We start from the raw sequence: 24,874 nt of genomic DNA, 5'->3' as shown, positions 1-24,874 counted from the left end.
TTCATTCCCTGCAAAGGTAAAGCATAATGGACTACTATGCATCGCATCGCATCGCATCGCATTGTATAGTAGCCCATTATGTGTCACTTACCTGACACAGGAGCCAGCGAAGTCACCGCTGTCCCCTGTAGTTCCGAGCGTCCATCTTCTTGGTGGGTCTCGCTGCTCCGGCGCTGTGATTCACCGGAGCAACGATGACGTCACTCCCGCGCATGCGCACGGGAGCCGACAGTCGCGGCATATCGCCGCGATCTGCGGCTTGCCCAGTGCGCCTGCGTGCCGCTGTCTACGGCACATGCGCCATAGACAGCGGTGGCTGTCTTCAGGTAAATATCTCCTAAACCGTGTAGGTTTAGGAGATATTTCTTGGACCTACGGGTAAAACTTAATCTAGGCTTACCTGTAGGTCAAAGTGGTTTGTAAGGGTTTCCAACCACTTTAAATAAATCGAATATGTCTAAATTCTGAAAAAAGAAAAAAGTCCTGCTGTGGAATATACACACCCCTAATGAGCAATCATAAATAGAACGGCGCTGGACCACCAGTGCAGGAATAGTGAAAACCAAATAAATCAAATATTTAGTCCAAATTATGATGAAGGGAGTCAGCCAGGGCCTCTGTCCATCCAGGAGGGTTCAAGGGAGTATGACGCTGGCAAATCGCACCGTGCACGGACCTCCCACTACAGAAGGTTAGCGACAATCACGGCTTTGAATATCATTAATTGATACCTAATTTATTTTCTACGTACCTCTTTGTTCCCCTCTTCAGGAACTTTTGTTTCTAAATTAATTTCCCTCCTGCGACCACACAAAAGCAAACTTCTGGCCGGGGCACTCTGAACATATATGGGACGCACAATATTCCATCTTAAATCCAGTTTTGTATATAGTTCTCCTCCCACATTAACATACCTTTTTTTTTTTTTTTTGTATATTTGTCTTATTTGACCACCATTGTACTTTTTGATTACTTGCATACCTATGTTATGCCAACATTACAGGATTGGCTTCTTTTGTTTTCTTCCTTTGATCAAAACAACCAACAGGAGGTCCCATTCCTGTCTCTTTTGTCATCCGTAGCATATTATACATTCTACCTGAATCTCCTGAAGAAGCTTAAAAAAAAGTGAAACATGTTGAGTGGTAGTGTTTTTATATGTGCTTTTTAATGGGACATACAATTTGTGATATGGATGGTTTAATTTTCTCATGTTTTTTTAAATCTTTGTAATAAAATAATTAATTTTATTGATTGTGCAATTGTCCTTTCATATTCCTTCTATTCATAACACCGTTAAAGTCCCGGGGTTTGTTACCCCCTCCCCTCCCTTACACTATGTTCTAGAAAATTAATTGGGCTGTGGTGTTTAACCACTTGAGACCCGCGCTATAGCCGAATGACGGCTACAGCGCGGATCTCCTTTGCCGGGACTACGTCTATTGATGTCGTCCCGTGCACGAGCGGCCTGCGTGCCCCCTGAGGGGCGCGCGCGGCGCGCTCTGTGATCGGCGAGTCTATGAGACTCGCCTGATCACCGATCCGTGCAAGGGGTCGATCCCGACCCCTTATCACGTGATCAGCTGTCAGCCAATGACAGCTGATCATGTGATATAACGGAGCCGGCTATTATTCCTCCTCGCGCTGACAGCGCAAGGAGAAAAAAAAAAGCCGATCACCGGCGGCCGTGATCGGGACATCAGTCCCGATCACGGCCAGCCCTGCCAGTGCCCACCTGCCCCCTGCCAGTGTCCACCTGCCCCCTCATAACTAAACATAATAAAAAAATAAGTGCACCCCGTCAGTGCCACCCAGCAGTGCCCACAGTGCCACCCAGCAGTGCCCACAGTGCCACCCAGCAGTGCCCACAATCTGCCTCAACAAAGGTGCTGTACCCCAGTGCCACATATCCATGCCCATCAGTGTCATCTACCAGTGCCCAGCAGTGCCGCCCATCAGTGCCCAGCAGTGCCACCTATCATAGCCACCTATCAGTGCCACCTATCAGTGCCCATCAGTCCCATCTATCAGTGGTACCTATCAGTGCCCATCCATGCCACCCATCTGTGCCACCCATCCGTGCCATCTTATCTGTGCCAATCTTTGCCCATCAGTGCCGCCTTATCTGTGCCCATCGGTGCCGCCTTATCTGTGCCTATTAGTGCCGCCTTAACTATGCCTATCAGTGCCCACCAGTGCAGCCTATCAGTGCCCACCAATGCAGCCTATCAGTGCCCACCAATGCAGCCTATCAGTGCCCACCAATGCAGCCCATCAGTGCCCACCAGTGCAGCCTATCAGTGCCCACCAGTGCAGCCTATCAGTGCCGCCTCATCAGCGCACTTCAATGAAGGAGAAAAATTACCTGTTTGCAAAATGTTATAACAAACTATTAAACATGATTTTATTTTTTATTTTATTTTTGCATCTTTTTTTGTTTGTTTAGCAAAAAATAAAACTCCGAGCTGTAATTAAATACCACCAAAAGAAAGCTCTATTTGTGGGAAAAAAATGATAAAAATGTCATTTGGGTACAGTGTTGTATGACCGCGCAATTGTCATTCAAAGTGCATCAGCGCTGAAAGCTGAAAATTGGTCTGGGACTGAGGGGGGTTTAAGTGCCCAGTAAGCAAGTGGTTAATCTGACTTCTTTGCCTTACCTTTCTTTTAATCAGGGCTCAATGCCAAATGAGGTCCTCCAAAGAACTCATGAGACACGGGGGGTCCACCCTCGGGATATAACGCTCAAAGAAGTTCCCCAAAAAATATAAAGCTTGCCATAGTGTAAAAACTTCTTAAAACTTTATTCTAACATAAAAGGTTACATTTACATCAAAGAAACTTTAATAATTGCATTGGGAAGACACAAGCTGGCCGGCTAGTACATAAATGTCTGTCCTTCCGGTATCTGAAAAGCGCGGTGACGCCAGCACCTCGCTCCACCGACGTCCTCAGCCCCGGATTGAGCCACGATTGTCGCTGACCTTCTGTAGTGGGAGGTCCGTGCAGGGTGTGATTTGCCATCTTTATACCCCTTGAAACCTGCTGGATGGACAAAGGCCCTGGCTGGGTATAAGCCATAAGTGTCACCGACCTCCCGTAATGGGAGGTCCATGCAAGCTGGTAAGCGAGCACTCTGTATGGTGGAGGCCACACTTTATTATTGGGGTTGGATGGGGTGGGTATCCCTAGAAGAACTCCCTTCATCATAATTTAGACTAAATATTTGATTTATTTTGTTTTCACCATTCCTGCGCCGGAGGTCCAGCGCAGTTCTATTTATGATTGCTGATTAGGGCTGGTTATATTCCACAGCAGGACTTTCTTCTTTTATTTTTTATAATTTGGACTACGTATTTAAATCATTACATTTTTCAATATATTTTTTTGTGAATTTTCAGCCTAGCTCTATATATTATTGATTTGCTCCTTATGTTTCCAGTGTGACTTCGCATTGCAACTTACCGGCTTGTGACTTTGATGTTATGCGACTTAGACCAATCGGAACAATACAGAGTGTGACCATACCCAATGAGTAAGCTTTGGGGGACGAAACGCATTGGGAGGTTGGCCTGGGGACCAGGCTAAGACTGCCATTTAATACTGCACAGCAGGTTTGTCTTGATGTGCTGCTCCCCGGACACTTTGACTGCTTTCTGCTATTGCTTGGATCATAGACCAGCTCCCTTCCCAGCGGGCACTAACAGCGGCGGGCACAGGATCAGCATTCCCACACAGCCTGAGCGGCTCCCGTCCATATCCTTGGTTCGCAATACAGAGTGTGACACACATTATTGAGCTTACCCTCTGAAGTTACAAACAAATGAAACAAATGAACACTAATTCATTTGTTGTTTTCTTTATAATTTATTTCAGATTTATTACAATTGGGAATCAGAAAGCGCTGACGCATTTTGAATGACAATTGCGCGGTCATGCAACACTGTACCCATATGACATTTTTATCATTTTTGTGGGACAGAGCTTTCTTTTGGTGGTATTAAATCACCACTGGGGTTTTTATTTTTTATTTTTTGCTAAACAAAAAAAGGCCGAACATTTTGAAAAAAAATAAAACATTTTTTTTTTCATTTCTGTTATAAAATTTTGCAAATAAGTAATTTTTCCTCCTTTGTTGATGAGGAGGCACTGATATACGGCACTAATGGGCACTGATAGGCGGCACTGATAGGCAGCACTGATGGGCAGCACTGATGGGCACTGATAGGGGTCACTGGTGGGCACTGATAGACAGCACTGATAGGGGTTACTGATGGGCACTGATAGGGGTTACTGATGGGCACTGATAGACAGCACTGATGGTCACTGATAGGCAGCACTGATGGGCACTGATAGGCAGCACTGATAGGGGTCACTGATGGGCACTGATAGGCAGCGCTGATAGGGGTTACTGATGGGCACTGATAGGCAGTACTGATAGGGGGCACTGATAGGCAGCACTGAAAGGGGTCACTGATGGGCACTGATAGGCAGCACTGATAGGGGTTACTGATGGGCACTGATAAGCAGTACTGATAGGTGGCACTGATAGGGGTCACTGATGGGCACTGATAGGGGTCACTGATGGGCACTGATAGGCAGCACTGATGGGCAATGATTGGCACTGATAATCGGGGGGGGGGACAACAGAGCCGCTCTGTAGGCATGTTTCGGCTATAGCACGGTTGGCTACCACGCAGAGCTGCACCAGATTTTGCACTCTCTAGTTTTAATAAATCTACCCCATTTCCTTGATTGGGTTATTAAAGGGAAAAAGACTGGTGGATTAATATCTCTGATTTGACTAGGTATGTATGGTGGGAAGCCTGTAAGTCCTTTCTTCACACTGCATGACTCGGTCTATGAGCAGGTGATGATCACACATGCTGTTAAGCTATCAGTTGGCAGCACCTCCAGGTGCCCTAACTACTGATCTGCTGATAAAATGGTCGCTACAAAGAGGTAGTAAATACTTACGTTGCCCAAAATGCTCTAATAAGGACAAGTCCTAAAGGGTTAACTCTTAACCCTAAAGAATCTTCATAATCCGACTCTTCAGGAAGTGTCGGATTTCTGATCCCCTTGCTGTACTCATTGGTCTGATCTACCAGCCCTCAATTCTCCACTTTGTCCTCTAGTAATGTAGAGGTTGGCAAGGGGAACAGCATTGCGTGGCAGGAGACCAGAAATCCAACAATCCTGGATAGAAGTCATCCGCTGGAAAACAGGCACACAAATGACCACACTTGGACCCAAAACATGCCAAGACAAGCCACCAATCGATGGAAATCCAGGCTATCTTGGCAACTGGCCATTACCTGTGGTGGCAAAGGTTCTGGAGTTCTGGGCTTTGTGGTTCTAGCCATGCTGTGCCCTGTAGTTCTAACTATGCTTGGCTCTCTAGTTCTGCCCATTCTGGGCTCTGTAGTGCTGGCCATGCTGAGCTCTGTTGTCCTAGCCATGCTTGGCTCTGCAGTTCGGACCATGCCTGGATCTGTAGTTCTGGCCATGTCTGAGTCTTTAGTTCTGGTCATGGTGGGCTTTGTAGTGCTGGCCATGCCAGACTATGCAGTGCTGCCATGCTTGACTCTATATTTTTGACTTTGCTGAACCCTTTTGTGCTGGCCATTCTGGGCTATGTAGTTTTGACCCTGATGGACTCTGTTGTGCTGGCCGTACCATACTTTGTATTTCTGGCCATTCCAGGCTCTGTATTTTTCACCATGCTGGGCTCTGTTGTGCTGATCAGGCTTCCCCCGTCGTTCTGCCCATACTAGACTTTGTAATTCTGACCATGCAGGCTTCTGCAGCAGTACAACAGGTGACAGGTCCCACGTTGCATCGTAAGATAGAACATAATAACGTTTATTGGCCTACATCTACTCTAATCAGGTAACATGCCCTTTAATCATTAAACAAGCACTCTTATCACAAACATGAACTTACAGATAAGAATAGGTAACACCTGTACCATGTGTATATTATATAGATTCATCTGTATCTATTCATTTTTATTTGACCCACTTTTTTCCCACCATACTTGTTCTTTTTGAAGAGAAGAGTTCCTGTCCAGTATGCATTCAGTTGGAATGAAGTTGTGCTTTGAAGGACAATTATACTTAAAGTGGTTATAAACACTTACAAACCACTTTGATCTACAGGTGAGCCTAGATTAAGGCTTACCTGTAGGTCCAAGAAATATCTCCTAAACCTATACGGTTTAGGAGATATTTGCCCGAAGACGGACACCGCTGTTTACAGCGATATGCACAGTGGTGTAGTGGGTAGCACTCTCACCTAGCAGTAAGAATCCCAACCACAACACTACCTGCCTGGAGTTTGCATGTTCTCCCTGTGCCTGCGTGGGTTTCCTCCTGGTACTCCGGTTTCCTCCCACAATCCATTCTGTCCAAAATTGGCCCTAGTATATGAATGGGGACCTTGGATTGTGGGCTCCTTGAGAGTAGGGACCAACGTGAGTGTGCAATGTACAGGGATAGGGACAATTGTAGACACTCACTCAGGTTGAACTGGATGGACTGGTGTCTTTATTCAACCTAACTAACTATGAAACTATGCCGCGAGTGGCAGCTCCTGTGTGCATGCGCTGGAGTGATGTGATTGTGGCTCCAACGAATGACAGCGCTGGAGCAGCAAGACCCACCAAGAAGATGGAGGCTCCGGACTACAGGGGACAGCGGTGACATCGCTGGCTCCTGTGCCAGGTAAGTGACACACAATGGACTGCGATGCGATGCATAATAGTCCATTATGCTTTACCTTTGCAGGGAATCAAAGAGGAAGTAACACCCATCAGCAGCCCCACCTTCCCCGTTGAGTGTAGCCCACCTAGTCTTATACTCATATTCATTCTTGATCCAACTATCTTAACTTCTGAAAACATCCTTGCTCGGTACTCTTCAGCCTATTGAATCCTACGGAGGGATCTGTACTCTGCAGGACCGCTGGAGGTCGCTATGAGTATGACTTCCCCAATGGAATGAATAGGCCATGGGTTTCCAATCTATCTGAGCAAAGGGCCAATTTACTGTCCTTCGAACTTTAACGGGCCATACTGTGGCCAGTGGTAGCACATAATGCCTGTTGGTTTTAATGGAAGAAAAAGTGCTCCATCATTGGTGTCAGTGGGAGGAATAGTGCCTCATCAATGGTGTCAGTGGGAGGAATAGTGCCCCATCATTTGTGTCAGTGGGAGGAATAATGTCCCATCATTGGTATCAGTGGGAGAAATAGTGCCCCACCAATGGTGTCAGTGGGAGGAATAGTGCCCCACCAATGGTGTCAGTGGGAGGAATAGTGCCCCATCATTGGTGTCAGTGGGAGGAATAGCGCCCCATCATTTGTGTCAGTGGGAGGAATAGTGCCCGACCATTGGTGTCAGTGGGAGGAATAGTGCCCCATCATTGGTGTCAGTGGGAGGAATAGTGCCCCATCATTGGTATCAGTGGGAGGAATAATGTCCCATCATTGGTATCAGTGGGAGGAATAGTGCCCCATCAATGGTGTCAGTGGGAGGAATAGTGCCCGACCATTGGTGTCAGTGGGAGGAATAGTGCCCCATCATTGGTGTCAGTGGGAGGAATAGTGCCCCATCATTGGTATCAGTGGGAGGAATAATGTCCCATCATTGGTATCAGTGGGAGAAATAGTGCCCCATCAATGGTGTCAGTGGGAGGAATAGTGCCCCATCATTGGTATCAGTGGGAGGAATAGTGCCCCATCAATGGTGTCAGTGGGAGGAATAGTGCCCGACCATTGGTGTCAGTGGGAGGAATAATGCTCCATCATTGGTATCAGTGGGAGGAATAATGTCCCATCATTGGTATCAGTGGGAGAAATAGTGCCCCATCAATGGTGTCAGTGGGAGGAATAGTGCCCCATCATTGGTATCAGTGGGAGGAATAGTGCCCGACCATTGGTGTCAGTGGGAGGAATAGTGCCCCATCATTGGTGTCAGTGGGAGGAATAGTGCCCCATCATTGGTGTCAGTGGGAGGAATAGTGCCCCATCAATGGTGTCAGTGGGAGGAATAGTGCCCGACCATTGGTGTCAGTGGGAGGAATAGTGCCCCATCATTGGTGTCAGTGGGAGGAATAATGCCCCATCAATGGTGTCAGTGGGAGGAATAGTGCTCCACCATTGGTGTCAGTGGGGGGAATAGTGCTCCACCATTGGTGTCAGTGGGAGGAATAGTGCTCCACCATTGGTGTCAGTGGGAGGAATAGTGCTCCACCATTGGTGTCAATGGGAGGAATAGTGCCCCATCAATGGTGTCAGTGGGAGGAATAGGGCCCCATCATTGGTGTCAGTGGGAAGAATAGTGCCCCATCAATGGTGTCAGTGGGAGGAATAGTGCCCCATCATTGGTGTCAGTGGGAGGAATAGTGCCCCATCATTGGTGTCAGTGGGAGGAATAGTGCCCCATCAATGGTGTCAGTGGGAGGAATAGTGCCCCATCATTGGTGTCAGTGGGAGGAATAGTGCCCCATCATTGGTGTCAGTGGGAGGAATAGGACCCCATCAATGGTGTCAGTGGGAAGAATAGTGCCCCATCAATGGTGTCAGTGAGAGGAATAGTGCCCCATCATTGGTGTCAGTGGGAGGAATAGTGCCCCATCAATGGTGTCAGTGAGAGGAATGATATCCCATCATTGGAGTCAGTTGGAGATGTAGTACCCCAAGGGCCAGATAAAGGAAAGCAAAAGGCCACAGTTTGGAGACCACTGGAATAGGCTGAAGAAGACATTTTCTGTGTGGCACCTGGTGCAGTCAAAAAGTGAAGATCGCTGGATGGAGGTAGAAGGCATGTATAGAATTAGGTGGGGCCGCATTGAATAAAGGGCAACTTGTACCAAAGGTAAAGTTACCCTGTAAAGGATCTCCCAGGTGATCCTCACTGTGTAACCCTGCCTGTAGTGCCCCCAGCCATCAAGAGGTGTAGAGCTTCAGCGTAGGAATTCATGGGACAAGTGGCCTACGTGCGCAATCAGCAAAAGTGATACGGCTGGGTCTTTTTTGATGCAAAATCTGAGGTGAAGAACTTGTCAGTGAGGCTGAAGGTAGGTTCAGTATTTAGACCCCACTGAGTGGGGGTGGGGAGAAGGTTTAAAAAGACAGGAAAGGGTTATTTTTGTTGGTGAATTTCTATGCAATCGCACATAATTGTTTCAGTGTATTAAATCTATTTCAATCCATAAAATAAATCAGCATTTGCCACTTGCGATGGTCTTAGCGGGGTTAGGTGTCTTAGCTGGTTGAAATGGTTGTGTGTATGGTAGCAATGGGGTTGAAGTTCATTACATTTCAACTGCTCTAGGCAAGGAAAGGATAGGGTCTTGGGCATAGAAGCAGCTTTGCCCCCCCCCCCCCCCCCCCAGACATTTTGATTGCCATTGATATAAGCATTGCAATGAAGAGAGACCACCACCTTTTCATTGCCTGTATTAGCATAGCCCACCCCAGCAGACAGGCAGCTGCACAGTTTTTACAAATTGCGCTTTCCCTCTGATTCACTGCAGAGGCACAAAGGTTGTAGCTGGACCCCTGGACTCTGGGCTTCTGCCTGGGTTGGCTTTTGGATGATCTGGCTCTGGCTGCAGGTTCCCTTTACTAGGGGAAAGATGAGGATTTAAACCTTTCCATCTTTGATAATGCATTGCAAGCAAGACTCTAATGCCGCGTACACACGACCGGACTTTTCAACATCAAAGGTCCGACGGAACGATTCCGGCGGACCATTCGATCGTGTGTGGGGCTGCAGCGGACTTTTGATTTGCAAAAGTCTGACAGACTTTAGAAATGGAACATGTTTCAAATTTTTCCACCGGAACTCCGCCGGACCCAGTTCCTACCAAGAAATCCGCTCGTGTGTATGCTGGTCCGACGGACAAAAACCGACGCTAGGGCAGCTATTGGCTACTGGCTATGAACTTCCTTATTCTAGTCCAGTCGTACGTCATCACGTTCGAATCCGTCGGACTTTGGTGTGATTGTGTGTGGCCAAGTCCGTTCATTCGGAAAGTCCGTCAGAACTCTGAAAGAACTCCGTCAGAACTCCGTCAGAACTCCGTCGAAAGTCTGTCGGACCTAGTCCCTCGAAGAAGTCCGGTCGTGTGTACGTGGCATTAGCATATCCAAAGGCTAACATGTTGAGCATGGGTTCGTAGATAGCCCAATTGCCTTGTAATGACTTTTACAAGGTCTGAAAGGCCAAAGTTTATCTGTTAGGCCAATAATGGTTAATATATTAGCAAAGATTTGGTCCATATCTAGAATCTTGTTTGCTTTTAGTGTTACATAAGTTCTAATCAATGCATTGGCTACACTAAGGTGGGTAAAAAAGTAACATGAAATCACACAATACAATATTGTAGCCTGAAGATCTCCAAACAAATGCTGGACCTCATGTATTAGGGTGGCTAAAAATCACAATGGCAGACCAAAAAAAAATCAAATAGCCTCCGACCTGACTGATTCTGGCAAAAAGGAAAACAGGAAGAGCAGGGGGGAACTTAGCATGGGCTACTCCGACCACAAGCAACCATGCACCACCCAATGGAATTCGAGGACTGCCTTGATACCCAGATAAAGACAAAAAGTATAAGGCCCCTTTCACACATGCGGACAGTATGTCTGTATTTCATCCATCCGTTGGCGGATGAAATACAGACATACATGCATCCCTATGGGATAGCGGGTGTCTGCGGATGAACATCCGCAGACACCCGCTATCGTCCGCCTCCGCTACTGTCCGATTCTGCAGACGGAGGAAAATCCTATTTTTCTATCCATCTGCAGAACGGATTGGATGAACACGGACAGATGGTCTGTGCTCATCCGACCCCCATAGAGGAGAGCGGAGAGCTGACACAGTGTGTGGAGACCGCCCTGTCCGCCGCCGGCTCAGCGGGGACAACGGAGTGATCCCCGCTGAGCGAGCAGATCATCACGGGGCGGATCATTACTGATCCGTCCAGTGTGAAAGGGGCCTAATAAATAAAATAATTTTTATTTTGGAAAAAAAATTTGATTTAAAAACAGTTGTTGATAAACATAATAACAATAAACAAGTGTATAATCAAATGATACCCGGCCTCCTAAAATAAGAAAGTTCAGGGTACAGCGACTAATGTCCATGTTGATCGTGTATTTCAACTAGTTTCGCGACTGAAAGTCGCTTCTTCAGGAAATTTCTTGGCGCATATCTAAAGTTAAATACATATTGTAAACAGCATTAGCATAATGCAACAAACATTTAACATCTCAAGATCAGAATTTGCGGGAGTATTTTTACAATTTGATACTACAAAACACGCGGCTCACCGCTGGAAATCCCCAAAAACGGGCCAAGATAGGGCATGGGTGGCTCCCACCATTGGGGTTTACCACCCCCAGGGTCGGACACGGGGGGGGGGGGGGGGTTCAATATACAGAGCCAACTATAAGAGAAAAATATTTAAAAAGAAATAAATAAGATAATATAATAAACTAGAAAAGAAGGGGGGAGGGGGAGAGAGAGGGGGGAAGGTGAGGGGAAGGAGGAAGGAAGGGGGAGAGGGGGGGGAGGAAGGGGGAGAGGGGAAAAGGGGGGGGGGGGAGAAGGGGAAGGGGAGAGGGGGAGTGTATAGTGCATTTTGTAAATTTTAATAAGGGGTTCACATACCTATACAACCGTAGGTGTGTGTCAAAAGGTAATAATTGTAGTCAAATCACGGCCCGCTATACTGCAACACCAGGCTTTTTAAGGACAGTAGTATACATGTCCACTATTAATAATCTTCAATTAGTAGGGCAGGTTAGGGCGACTGTTAGGTTTATCCTCCAGGAAGATTCTGGTAAATTCACATATACATTGTATCAGTTGCCTGAAGCCGCGTACACACGGGTGGACTGTCTGGCCAACTTAGTCCGTCGAAACACATTTCAGCGGACAGTCCGCTCGTGTGTGGGCTTCAGCTGACTTTTTCAGCGTGCAGTCTGGCGGACTAAGTATTTCGGAATTTCCGTAATTCTGTCCGTCATACTTTGGTTTCAGCGGACAGTCCGCTCGTCAGTAGGCTAGTTCGATGGACTAAGAATGGCGCATGCTCAGAAAGGATTTACACGGCGGAAGGTTGCATTGCTGTGTATTGGACTTCCTATTTCTAGTCCCGTCGTACGTGCTGTACACATCATCACGCAAGCTTTCGACGGACTGTTTGTTCATCCGTGTGTGGTCAAGTCCGTTCATTCGAAAGTATGACGGACTGTCCGTCGGATTGTATGACGGACTAAGTAGGCCATACAATCCGCCCGTGTGTACGCGGCCTGAGAGTTACTTCCAATTTATAATACATGGTACATAGGGAGCCAAAGACAAGTAAAGCCCATTGTCATGAAAATAGTGTGTTTACCTGTAAAGCCTATAGCCTTGCTCCGGTCCGGATTAAATGTTTGCTCTGCATAGGAGCCATCAGGCAAATAGCTCCTTTTATCCTCCAACCCGGCAACTACATCGGCTCTTCCTGTTTTCCATACTAAACATATGAGGATCAGGATACCAACTACCTTCTATTAATGTTTAAAAAAAAAATTATTAGGCACTACAATTATCTATAATCTGACAAAAAGGAGGCTAGCTGCACTGTCTTGCATATGGAAAACCTAAAATATTGTAATCTGGCTACAAAAACAGGAAATAGCATGTAAAAAATCCACCACAAACCACATTCAGGTGAACGTCATTAAAAATAACTCAAAAGAAGTTATCACAAAAAATGTTCTATAGTATAGTATATGCCCGGAGGAAAGCAGTTTAGCATCCGCATATAAAAAGGTTTCTTTATAGTAAGAGCTGCATAAGGTAGAGTAGACCGCAAGAACTACAATATATTGCTAAAAGCGTGTGGTCATCCCTGCAAATTATTGAGTTGTGGTGTTTCCAGTGATAGCTACTGAAGGCTACAACACACAATATAAAGACATTTCAAATAATTTTGAACTTCCAACCCTGACTGTGCCCCTGTGTACAAAGCCAGCTTCATAAAGACATGGTGTGACCAGTTTGAGGACCAGTGGAGGAGCTGGAGCCTCCCGATCAGAGCCCCCGACCTCAACCCTACTGAACACTATTAGGATGAACTGTATTGTGTGCCAAGACTTCGCATCCAATATCAATACCTGATCTCGCAATTGCCCTTTTGGCTGAATGGAAACAAATTCCCACAGACACCCTTCACATTTTTGTAGAAAGTCTTCCCAGAAGAGTGGAGGATGTTATAAGAGGCAACACCATATTAGTAGCTATGGGGAGGAACGCCATAATGGTGGCTATGGTTTTTGGAATTAGATAACCAGCTCCATTAAAGCATGGTTTGTGGAGTTTGTTGTGGAGGAACGCAATTGTCTGGAACTGAGCCCTGACCTCACCCCTACTAAACACTTTGGGATGAATGCCAACTGTGAGCCAGGTCATCTCATCTAATATCAGTAGCTGACCTCACAAATTCCAACAGACACGCTCCGAAAAATCTTGTAAGAAGTCTTCACAGAAGAGTAGGGGCTATTATAGGAGAGGGCCAACTCCATATTGATGGCCATGCTTTTGGAATAGGATGTTCAACAAGCTCAAACTGTATAGGTGTGATGGTTAGGCATCATCAACATTTTGGCTATGTTGTGTATTTTTGTAGGGCATAACAAGTAAACCTATGATATTCACTTCCAATGATGACTGTGCCCATGAGCAGAAAGCCAGCTCCATAAAGACATGGTTTGGTATGGAGGAATTGGAGGATCCTGCACAGAGCCCCAACCTCAAACCTACTGAACACATTTTGGATGAATTGGAATGCCGATTGTGACTCTGGTCTTCTCATCCAACACTCTTTTGGCTGAATGGGCACAAATTTTGACAAACGCACAGAAAGTCTTACCAAAGGACTTTTATAGACACAAGGTGGACGTGAACTCCATATTAATGATTTTGGAATGGAATGTCCAACAAGCTCGTGTAGGTGTAATGGTTAAGTCTTTACCATCTTTTGGCTTTAAAGTGTAGTTCTGGCCAACTCTCAAAATTTCTTCACAAAAAAGGTCTGGATGTGCTTCTAAATGCACAAGGCCTATAACTGACTTTTAATATGTATGACAAATAACACTGTAAACTGTTGATTCAGGGAGGATCTGTTTTCCTTTGGGGACCAGGATGGAATTGTTACAAAAAGTTGGATGATGCTTTATTGGGATTAATGTCCCGTACACACGATCGGACTTTCCGACAACAAAACCATGGAATTTTGTTTGAAGGGCGTTGGCTCCAACTTGTCTTGCATACACACGGTCACACAAATGTTGGCCAATAATTACCAAGGTAGTGATGTACAAGACATACGGCGAGCCAAGAAAAAGGAAGTTCAATAGTCATGTGATATCTCCATTACGAGCACTTCCGGCTCGTACTTGATTCCGAGCATGCGTGAACTTTTGTGCGACAGACTTGTGTACACACGATCGGAAAGCCCAACAACAAAGTTTTGTTGGCGGAAAATTTGAGGACCTGCTAGCCAACATTTGTTGGCGAAAAGTCTGACAACAAATGTTCGATGGAGCGTACACACGGTCGGACTTTTAACCAACAAGCTCACATCCAACATTTCCCGTCGGAAAGTCCGACCGTGTGTACAGGGCATTAGGCATTTTTTTTTTGCCTTTCTTTGTAGGTTTAGAGTTCTGAGGATGCAAGGTTTTACATTTTATCTTCTGGTTGACCTGGCATTTCCCAGCCAGTCTAACTACGTAACTTTATAACTATCCCTTTAATAATATTAGGCAGTATCTGTGCTGTAAACCAGGAGTTCTGGATGAACAACGAGCCCTGGGGCAAGAAGGAATGCTTTTGCATGGCACCGCCCACCTAATATAAGCTATAAAACCCTAATGTTTTGGATTGCGATGGGAATAAGATAAATAGATATCTTCTGCCTCAAGACATCTTCACAATGCTTCACATTTGCAGGTTAATAGAGGCTGTGTGTATGAGGGGTCGTAAATGTGACTGCGAGTTTAGGAAGAGATATCTAATTCATGCAGCAGCCGTCAATGTAAGTTTATGAAGCACAGACAGTCCTGTACCCAACCTAGAGGAGACGGGGGGCCCGGCACCAGGTCCATTTACAGACATGTTGCAGGCCCCTGTTACTTTTCTTGGTGTTCCGTGTTGGCCTTGTTTGTTTCTCACTCAAGTTCTCATCACCATGTCAAGCACACAGAACAGGAGTCTGGGCTCTTTTACTTGTTGATTGAAATGGAAATGAAACTTGTCTGACTAGAAGCACTCCGGAAGGAATGACTGCTGCTATCTCTCTACATGTGGTCCTTCACCAGCTTAAAAAAATGTTACGAAGATCTCAACTAGCATACTTCCATAAATTGCTTATTGCTTGTAGGATCCCCAAACGGCTGTCATGGGCACTGTGGTATCATGTCAGGTGGGGGGGGGGGGGGGGGGGGGGATTTGTGCTAGGAGGCGGAATTTGGGGGACAGCAGGGGAAAAGAATTGTTCTAAGAGGGGGAATTTGAGGAGAGAGGAGGGGGAGGGGTTTGGGGGGGATTGTGCTAGAAGGGTTGATTTGGTAGAGGGAGAGGGTATTTGTGCTAGGATGAGAATTTATTTTTACGGGGGGGGGGGGGATTTGTGCTAGTAGTAAATAATTGGTGGATGTTTGTGGTAGGAGGGGGAATGGGGGGATATTTGTTCTGGGAAATTTGTGGGGTGGAGGATTTGTGCTAGGAGGGAGGATTTTTTTTGGGAGGGGGGCAATTGTGCTAGGGGTATGTGCCCAATTTTTTTAGGGGGTGGGTTTGCTGACACATAATGCTTATACATCTTGGGGGGGGGGGGGGGGCGGGCTACAGTTGGCATGTTCGCCCAGCTGGGTATATGCATAATGAAATTCAGCCAGTCCATCAGGAACTTTATTTCTTTCTTTCTTTCTTTCTCTCTCTCTCTCTCTCGCTCTCTTTCTATCTCATTTTCTCTCCCTCCCCTCTCTTCCCCCCCCCCCCTCTTTCTCTTTCTTTCCCCTCTCTCTCATTCTCTCTCTTTCTTTCTTTCTTTATTTTTCTCTCTTTCATTCTTACTCCCCCCTCTCTTTCTTTCCACCTCTCTCTCATTCTTGCTCTTTCTTTCTTTCTTTCTTTCTTTCTTTCTTTCTTTCTTTCTTTCTTCCTCTCTCGTTCTCCCATTCTCTCTCTCTCTCTATCTCTCTCTCATTTTCTCTCCCTCCCTTCTCTCTCTTTCTTTCTTTCTTTTTCTCTCTAATTCTCTCTCTCCCCCCCCCCCCCCCCCCATTCTTTCCACCTCTCTCTCTCTCTTTCTTTCTTTCTTTCTTTCTTTCTTTCTTTCTTTCTTTCTTTCTCTCTCTTTCTCCCATTCTCTCTCTCTCTCTCTCTCTCTCTCTCTCTCTCTCTCTCTCTCTCTCTCTCTCTCTCTCTCTCTCTCTCTCTCTCTTTCTTTCTTACTTTCTTTCTTTTTCTCTCTCTAATTCTCTCTCTCTCTCTCTCTCTCTCTCTCTCTCTTTCTTTTTTCTTTCTTTCTTTCTTTCTTTCTTTCTTTCTCTCTCTTTCTCCCATTCTCTCTCTCTCTCTCTCTCTCTCTCTCTCTCTCTCTCTCTCTCTCTCTCTCTCTCTCTCTCTTTCTTTCTTACTTTCTTTCTTTCTTTTTCTCTCTCTAATTCTCTCTCTCTCTCTCTCTCTCTCTCTCTCTCTCTTTCTTTCTTACTTTCTTTCTTTCTTTTTCTCTCTCTAATTCTCTCTCTCATTCTCTCTCTCTCTATCTCTCTCATTCTCTCTCCCCCCTCTCTTTCTCCCCCCTCTCTCATTCTTTCTTTCTTTCTTTCTCTCTCTGCATTTTTACCCATCTTCTAATGTTCTCCTGCTCCCCTCTCCTTCATTCTTTTCTTGTATATACAATGGAGAAATAACTTTGTATTTATTCTTTTAATAATGAGCAAAAATGGAGACCAAACAAGCTCCAGCACCTTGATTTTTGCACATTGCTCGGACTCTGTTTGAACAGTTTCATATTCCTTGTTTATATTTCCTAAAGGTGTTTCTACAAAAACCATGACAGTTTATTTTTGAAAGATTGAGTCTTTGTAGCGGGACATTCCATGGCCAGTGACCTGTGCAGTCGTCTAAAGTGTCCTCCTGTTTGTATACATAACAGAGAATGAAAACTATAGGTCTGGACTGGACAGCATCAAAACACCGATGCGCTACATCTTCCATTAGCGGCCAAGACGATCCGTCACGGTCTGCGCAAGATTATCTCATAATGCCGAAATCCGCCTGACGGTTTGGCATTTTCTGACGTTTTTTGTTCTTTTGTTATGGCACCTGGAATTAGCTTTGTGGTTATTTCTCGTTATTGGTGTAATTCACATGATGAAAAAAAAGAATCTATACCTTATTCTCCATAAGTGAGCGGAACTCAGCAGATATCAAGTATCGACATTTATTTTTCTTACAGAAAGATATAATGGATATCGAAAAATTTCCAGGGATAGATCATGGCTTTGGAGGCTTATTCCTTGAATGTTTCATCTCTGGAAATATCCCTGATAGGGATGAGAGGATTGAATTTGGTGAAAATTATTTTGTCAGGAAATTATCAAAGCAATGAGCTTTTTCCCCTCATTGATCTGCTTAGATAAAATGTGGCTTAAAAAAGGCACAATATCTTCTGTTCGGAACCACAGATTGTTGGGTTCAGGGGTTTCCAGTGAAAGGTATTGGTAATACTACAAAAAAATAGTAGAAATTTGTGGTCTTCCAACCTTGTGGGAACAGTTTGGGGAAGACTCTCTTCTGTTCCAGCATTAATGTGCTCTGTTGACAAAACCAGTTCCATAATGACATGGTTTGATCAGTTGGTTTGGAGGAACTCTAGTGTCCTGCACAGAGCCCTGACCTCAACCCTACTGAACACCTTTGGGTTGAATTGCAATGCCAATTGTAAGCCAGATCTTATAATCCAACATCAGTACCTTACCTCACAAATTTTCCTTTAAATGGTCAGGGTTCTAGCCTTACCCTGCACCTCCAGCTCATGGCACCAGTCTTGGAAATTTCTTTTTCAGTTCCAGCATGATTGTGCCTCTGTGTACAAAGCTGGCTCCATAAATACATGGTTTGACCAGTTTGGTGTGGAGGAACTCGAGCGTCCTGCACAAACCCCTGACTTCAACCCTACTGAACACCTTTGAGATGAAATTGGAATACCAATTGTGAGCCAGGTCTTCTCAACCAACTTCAGTACCTGACCTCACAAATGGGCACAAATTCCCACAGATGCACTCTATAATCTTATATATGTCTTTTCAGAAGATTGGAGGGTGTTTAAAGGACAGAAAAGTGGAGTCTGCTGTAGAGGGGCCAACTCCATATTATTGGCCATGGTTTTGGCCATGGTTTTGGACAAGGATATCCAACAAGCTCATAGTTAGTCATAGTGGTGATGGTCATAGTTACATAGTTACATAGTTAGTAAGGTTGAATAAAGACACCAGTCCATCCAGTTCCACCTGAGTGAGTGTCTACAATTGTCCCTATCCCTGTACATTGCACTCTCACATCGGTCCCTATATCGGTCATGTGTCAACATCTGGTGTATTATTGTAGAGCACATCATACAGAGGCAGTAGATCTAAAAAAATAAAAATAAAAAAAGAGGCAGTAGATCAAAAAAAAAAAAAGGTGACAGTAGATTTAAACAAACATTTGTGGTCACCAGATCCAGAAAGAAATGGTTTGACCAGTTTTTGGTGTGAACACCTTTGGAAAGACTTTAAATGTTGACTGCAAGCCGGGTCTTTTTTTATTTTTATTTTTTGGTGCCCAACATGTGGTTCAAAATGTGAGCCAGGTCTTTTTATCCAAAAGTGGTATCTAACCTCACAAATGGGCACAGTTTCCCAAAGATGCATGCTACAATCTTGTGGAAAGTCTTTCCAGATCCCCATAATAATTACCATGGTTTTGGGAATGAGATATGCAGCTCCATAAAGACATGGTTTGACCAGTTTTAGTGGCCATCATATAGCAGGCAACTTCATATTAATATGGGGGAACCCCATATCAATGACCATGGTTTTTGGAATGAAATGTCCAGCTCCATAAAGACATGGTTTGACCAGTTTGAGGGGCCAACATATAGCAGGTAACTCCAGATTAATGTCCATGGGGGGAAACCCATATTACTGACCTTGGTTTTTGGAATGAGATGTCCAGCTCCATAAAGACATGGTTTGACCAGTTTGAGTGGTCAACATATAGGAGGCAACTCTATATTAATGTCCATGGGGGGGAACCCCATATTAATAACAATGTTTTTCGAAATGAGATGCCCAGCTCCATAAAGACATGGTTTGACCAGTTTGAGGGGCAACATATAGCAGGCAACTCCAGATTAATGTCCATGGGGGGAAACCCATATTACTGACCTTGGTTTTTGGAATGAGATGTCCAGCTCCATAAAGACATGGTTTGACCAGTTTGAGGGGCAACATATAGCAGGCAACTCTATATTAATGGCCATGGGGGGAACCCCATATTACTGACCTTGGTTTTGGAATGAGATGTCCAGCTCCATAAAGACATGGTTTGACCAGTTCAAGTGGCCAACATGTAGGATGCAACTCCATGTTAATAGCCATGGAGGGGACCCCATGTTAATGACCATGATTTTTGGAATGAGATATCCAGCTCCATAAAGACATTGGTTTGGCCAGTTCGAGTGTCCTGCACAGAGCCCTAAACTCAACCCTACTGAACACCCTTGGGATGAATTGGAACACCGATAGCAGACCAGGTCTTCCTGGAAAAGTGTAGTCTTTTCTAGAGGAGCCAACTCCATATTATTGGCCGTGGTTTAGGAATAGGATATCCAACAAGCTCTTATACAGTAGGTGTGATGGTCAGGTGTCAAAATCTATGTATTTTTTTGTAGGCCAGAGGCAGTAGATTTAAAGCACACCTACAACGAGAGAAAAAGAGAGGCTAACAATGCTAGTCTTATGGCTCTCTCTGGTTTCAGTACATTCTGAGTCGCTGACCTGGAACACGTAGTTTTTCACTTAAGGTCAGACGTAACCTTCCGGCAAATAGATACAGTTACCTTTTAGATTTATGTATGTATTCTTTGAAAAACTCTTGATAATTTCTTTTGTTCAAAAGGAGTAATTAATACGTCTGATACATACTAGCTGAAAGTTGAAAGTAGGCGGATTGCTTACTCTGCCAAATGATGGAAAGGAGGAGAAAGTAGTGAGGTGGTCATTTAGAAGGTAAAGAACTCTGATTGCCCTGATATTTACTAGTTGTCTGGAAGGCATGCAGGAGGCGGGGCAGCGGCACTACAGAACCGTTGACTACCGGAAAGAGCTAATACTATGCAGTTATATAGCCCAGCAAGGGTTGGTAATCATTACCATACAAATTTTTATTTTATTCTGGTTGGAATTTCCCTTTAAATTCTCATTTACATGAATCGGCTCGTAATTTGCGTACGGCCGTTTTTTTTAAATGTGTGGTTGCATTTAACACCTTCCATGTCAGACACGCCGCCGAACAATTCCTTGTTTTCTATAGCCCCTGATTATAATAACGCCGTTTCCTCCGCTGCGCTTTCTCTCCGCAGCTGTCTGAAACCGAAAAGCTTTTTTGTCTTCCAAGCGATGATGTGAAAAAATTTGGATAAGAAAGCGATTTGAGGGAGGTGGAGGGGTGACAAAGCCTTGTCAGATCCTCCGAGTACACCAAGATAAACTGTATTAGTAACGAGCCATCTGCTTCATTGTAACCAGCAGGAGCTGGGGGAATATCGCTTATTAATTATAATAACACTAATGGAGGCCATATGGGGATTGGTGGCGGGCTCCCTTCTCTATGTGAGATCGGTGACGACATAGATATTAGGAGTTTGCAAGTCTTGTTTTTTTTGTTTTTTTTGTTTTTTTGTTTTGTTTTTACGGTAAAATAGAAGACCAAACAGAATGGTAGCACACTGGAATCTTGAATTTGCTTGATAATTGCTTTATTGTCATAGCAAGAGAAATGACAGGGAATGCAGACGACGCGTTTCACAAGAATGTATCTCGCTTGCTCATCATCGACACCGGACTGATTTCCTAGGCAGGCTGTTTAAGGCGCCACCCTGAATCGGGGCACACCCAAAAACACACCTGCACCAAAAGAGCAGCTCACATGCACACATAAGAACATATGATATGGTAAAAACTTTTCATGAGTTGAAAAGGCAACAGTAAAGACACCATCATATTGCCCATCACATAACCTGATATAATAAAATAAAAACAAGAAAGCGAAAGAAGAGACGACAATAAAGAATTGGGCGCCCAAAAAGATGAATTAACTCGCTCATAAATATCAATAACATACACACATGTATATATGGTAAATGGGGTCTTGAAACGAGACTAATAACTGGAAATACAAGTCAGTCCTGAACAAATTTGTTCTATAAACAAACAATATACATGTGCAGATAAACGTGTAGATGCAAACATCCAGAAATGCGCTGTACAACAAAAATTGGAGTGACGCGATTCATTACTTAAAGCGGAGTTCACACACTTTTGAGAGGTGGTCTGAAACGAAAGACTACCTCTCCCCCGCCCCCTTGTTTTTGGATATTAAAATTATATATTTTTTTTCAATAGTACCTTTTTTGGAAGTACAAGCGTACTTCCGATTCTGCCGGGCCGCGGCCCTGCACGTTGCGTCCTCCTCTTCAGCGAGCACCCCCCGTTGTCTTCTGGGACCTGTGTGTGTCCCCCAGAACACAAGCTGGTCATTCACAAAGCGCCGCGGGAGTCGAGTCTGCGAGTCGGAAACCGGCAGATAAGCCGCAAGGCTCCACTGCCGGTTTCCCTTTGTTGCAATGGCGGTGCCTACACCCTATCCGATGGCTGGATCGGCCTGGGGGGGGGGGGGGTGGGGGGGGCGACATTGCGGGATCCCTGGACAGGTAAGTGTCCTTATTAAAAGTCAGCAGGTTTTCATAAAAAAAATGTTTGCGGCTGGAACGCGGCTTTAGTTAGAAAAATGTGCAGTGTCCCACTCAATATTAATTCCAAATGGTATACGTGTTTTAAAGTGGAAAATCCAGTGAACCTCTCTTTTACACAAGAGGGTAAATATATCACCACCTTTCTTGGGTACTTGAACCTTTTCTAGAAACGGGACACAGAAACAGAAGCCCCTCAGCAGAAAACGCAGCAAAGGCACAAAAAAAACAGCAGACACAAACAGGGATGGAAATGGAGGTGGCAATCGTTATGCACTCCGGAATTGCTACCGTGGGATTTGTTTTTTGTTTTTTTTTAAATAACAAACATATCATACTTACCTTTGCACACAGTGGGCCCGATCCTCCTCTTCTGGGGTCCCCCAATGGCGCTCGCAGCTCCTCCCTGCATTTGGAAACCACCTGGGAGAAGCTCTCTCCCAGGGGGTTACCATGCGGGTGTGTTTCTGAGTCCAGTATTTGCGTCCCTAGACACAGAATGCCGGACTTCGCTCCGCCCACTGCTGCCTGCGTCAATGGATTTGATTGACAGCAGCGGGAGTCAATGGCTGCGCTGCTTTTAATATAGCCAATCAAGAGCCGAGACAACGGGCAGAGAGGGTGAGCACTTCTCTGGAGTGGGAACAAATGGGCCTCAGGTGAGTAAAACGGGGGGTGGGGTTGGTCAGTAACAGACGTTTTTTCACCTTAATGCATAGGCTGCACAAAGGTTTACAACCCATTTAACAGGTATAAGCCATGACCTCAATATTTCTGACAGGACTCTTTCTCCAGAAGAGACTTCTCTCCTTTTTAAGGGGTCTCAATTTTAGTCCCCAGAGACATTTTAACATATTTGAAACTGTTCTTGATATTAATAAATTTGTTAGAAAGATAGCTATCCAAAAGCATTATTATAACGATAATACTATTAATGATCAGGTTGTTTCAGATGAATCTCCTACGGCACATTTGTGCTGTAGATGAGAGCACATTGCTTTCTTTTAGAGAGCCATGTGCATTGGGTGATGTAGGAGGGCTCTGATGTGATGGGGGGGGGGGCTCTGATGTGATGGGGGGGCTCTGATGTGATGGGGGGGCTCTGATGTGATGGGGGACCTTTGAGTGGAAGTGGAACATCTGATTTGATAGGGAGACCTTTGATGTGATGGGGGGGGCATCTGATGTGATGGGGGGGCTCTGATGTGATGGGGGACCTTTGAGTGGAAGTGGAACATCTGATTTGATAGGGAGACCTTTGATGTGATGGGGGGGGCATCTGATGTGCTGAGGAGCTCTGATGTGATGGAAAGGCTCTGAGTTTTAATGGCGGGGGGGGGGGGGCTCTGATGTGATGGGGGGATCGCTAATGTGATGGAGGACCTCTGATGATTTGAGAGGACCTCTGGTACAATTGGAGGACCTCTGATGTAATGGGGGGACCTCTGATGTGATGGACGACCTCTGGTGTGATGGGTGGACCTCTGATGTGATGGAGGACCTCTGGTGTGATGGAGGACCTCTGATGTGATGGAGGACCTCTGGTGTGATGGGTGGACCTCTGATGTGATGGAGGACCTCTGGTGTGATGGGTGGACCTCTGATGTGATGGAGGACCTCTGGTGTGATGGGTGGACCTCTGATGTAATGGAGGACCTCTGGTGTGATGGGTGGACCTCTGATGTGATGGAGGACCTCTGGTGTGATGGGTGGACCTCTGATGTGATGGAGGACCTCTGGTGTGATGGAGGACCTCTGATGTGATTGGGGGACCTCTGGTGTGATGGGGTGCCTCTGATGTGATTGGGGGACCTCTGATGTGATGGGGATACCTCTGATGTGATGGAGGACCTCTGATAAGTTGAGAGGACCTCTGGTATGATGGGAGGACCTCTGAGGTTATGGGGGGACCTTTGATATGATGGGGGTAGGGGGGGCTTTGATGTGATGGAAGGACCTCTGATGTGTTGGGAGGACCCCTGATGTGATGGGGGACTCCTGATGTGATGGGGATACCTCTGATGTGGTGGGGGACCTCTGATGTGATGGAGGACCTCTGATGAGTTGAGAGGACTTCTGGTGTGATGAGAGGACCTCTGTGATGTTATGGGGGACCTCTGATGTGATGGGGATACCTCTGATGTGATGGGGATACCTCTGATGTGATGGGGATACCTCTGATGTGATGGAGGACCTCTGATGAGTTGAGAGGACCTCTGGTGTGATGAGAGGACCTCTGATGTTATGGGGGACCTCTGATGAGTTGAGAGGACCTCTGGTATGATGAGAGGACCTCTGATGTTATGGGGACCTCTGATGTGATGGAGGACCTCTGATGAGTTGAGAGGACTTCTGGTGTGATGAGAGGACCTCTGATGTTATGGGGACCTCTGATGTGATGGAGGACCTCTGATAAGTTGAGAGGACTTCTGGTGTGATGGGAGGACCTCTGAGGTTATGGGGGGACCTTTGATGTGATGGGGTGAGGGGGGGCTTTGATGGGATGGGGATACCTCTGATGTGATGGAGGACCTCTGATGAGTTGAGAGGACCTCTGGTGTGATGGGAGGACCTCTGAGGTTATGGGGGGACCTTTGATGTGATGGGGTGAGGGGGGGCTTTGATGGGATGGGGATACCTCTGATGTGATGGAGGACCTCTGATGAGTTGAGAGGACCTCTGGTGTGATGGGAGGATCTCTGAGGTTATGGGGGGACCTTTGATGTGATGGGGTGAGGGGGGGCTTTGATGTGTTGGGAGGACCTCTGATGTGTTGGGAGGACCTC

General features: G+C 45.6%; 1 protein-coding gene across 5 annotated transcripts in view; it reads left to right on the top strand.

Moving 5' to 3' along the window:
• The window catches only part of PLEKHG5 (pleckstrin homology and RhoGEF domain containing G5), a 504,862-nt gene that overhangs the window by 424,177 nt on the left and 55,811 nt on the right, over positions 1–24,874 (top strand). The window lies entirely within an intron of this gene.

Source organism: Lithobates pipiens, unplaced genomic scaffold, assembly GCF_037356315.1.
Source record: "Lithobates pipiens isolate NorthernLeopardFrog02 unplaced genomic scaffold, aLitPip1_a1.2 Scaffold_27, whole genome shotgun sequence".
NCBI classification, from domain to species: domain Eukaryota; kingdom Metazoa; phylum Chordata; class Amphibia; order Anura; family Ranidae; genus Lithobates; species Lithobates pipiens.
This window is presented reverse-complemented; position numbering and strand designations above follow the sequence as displayed.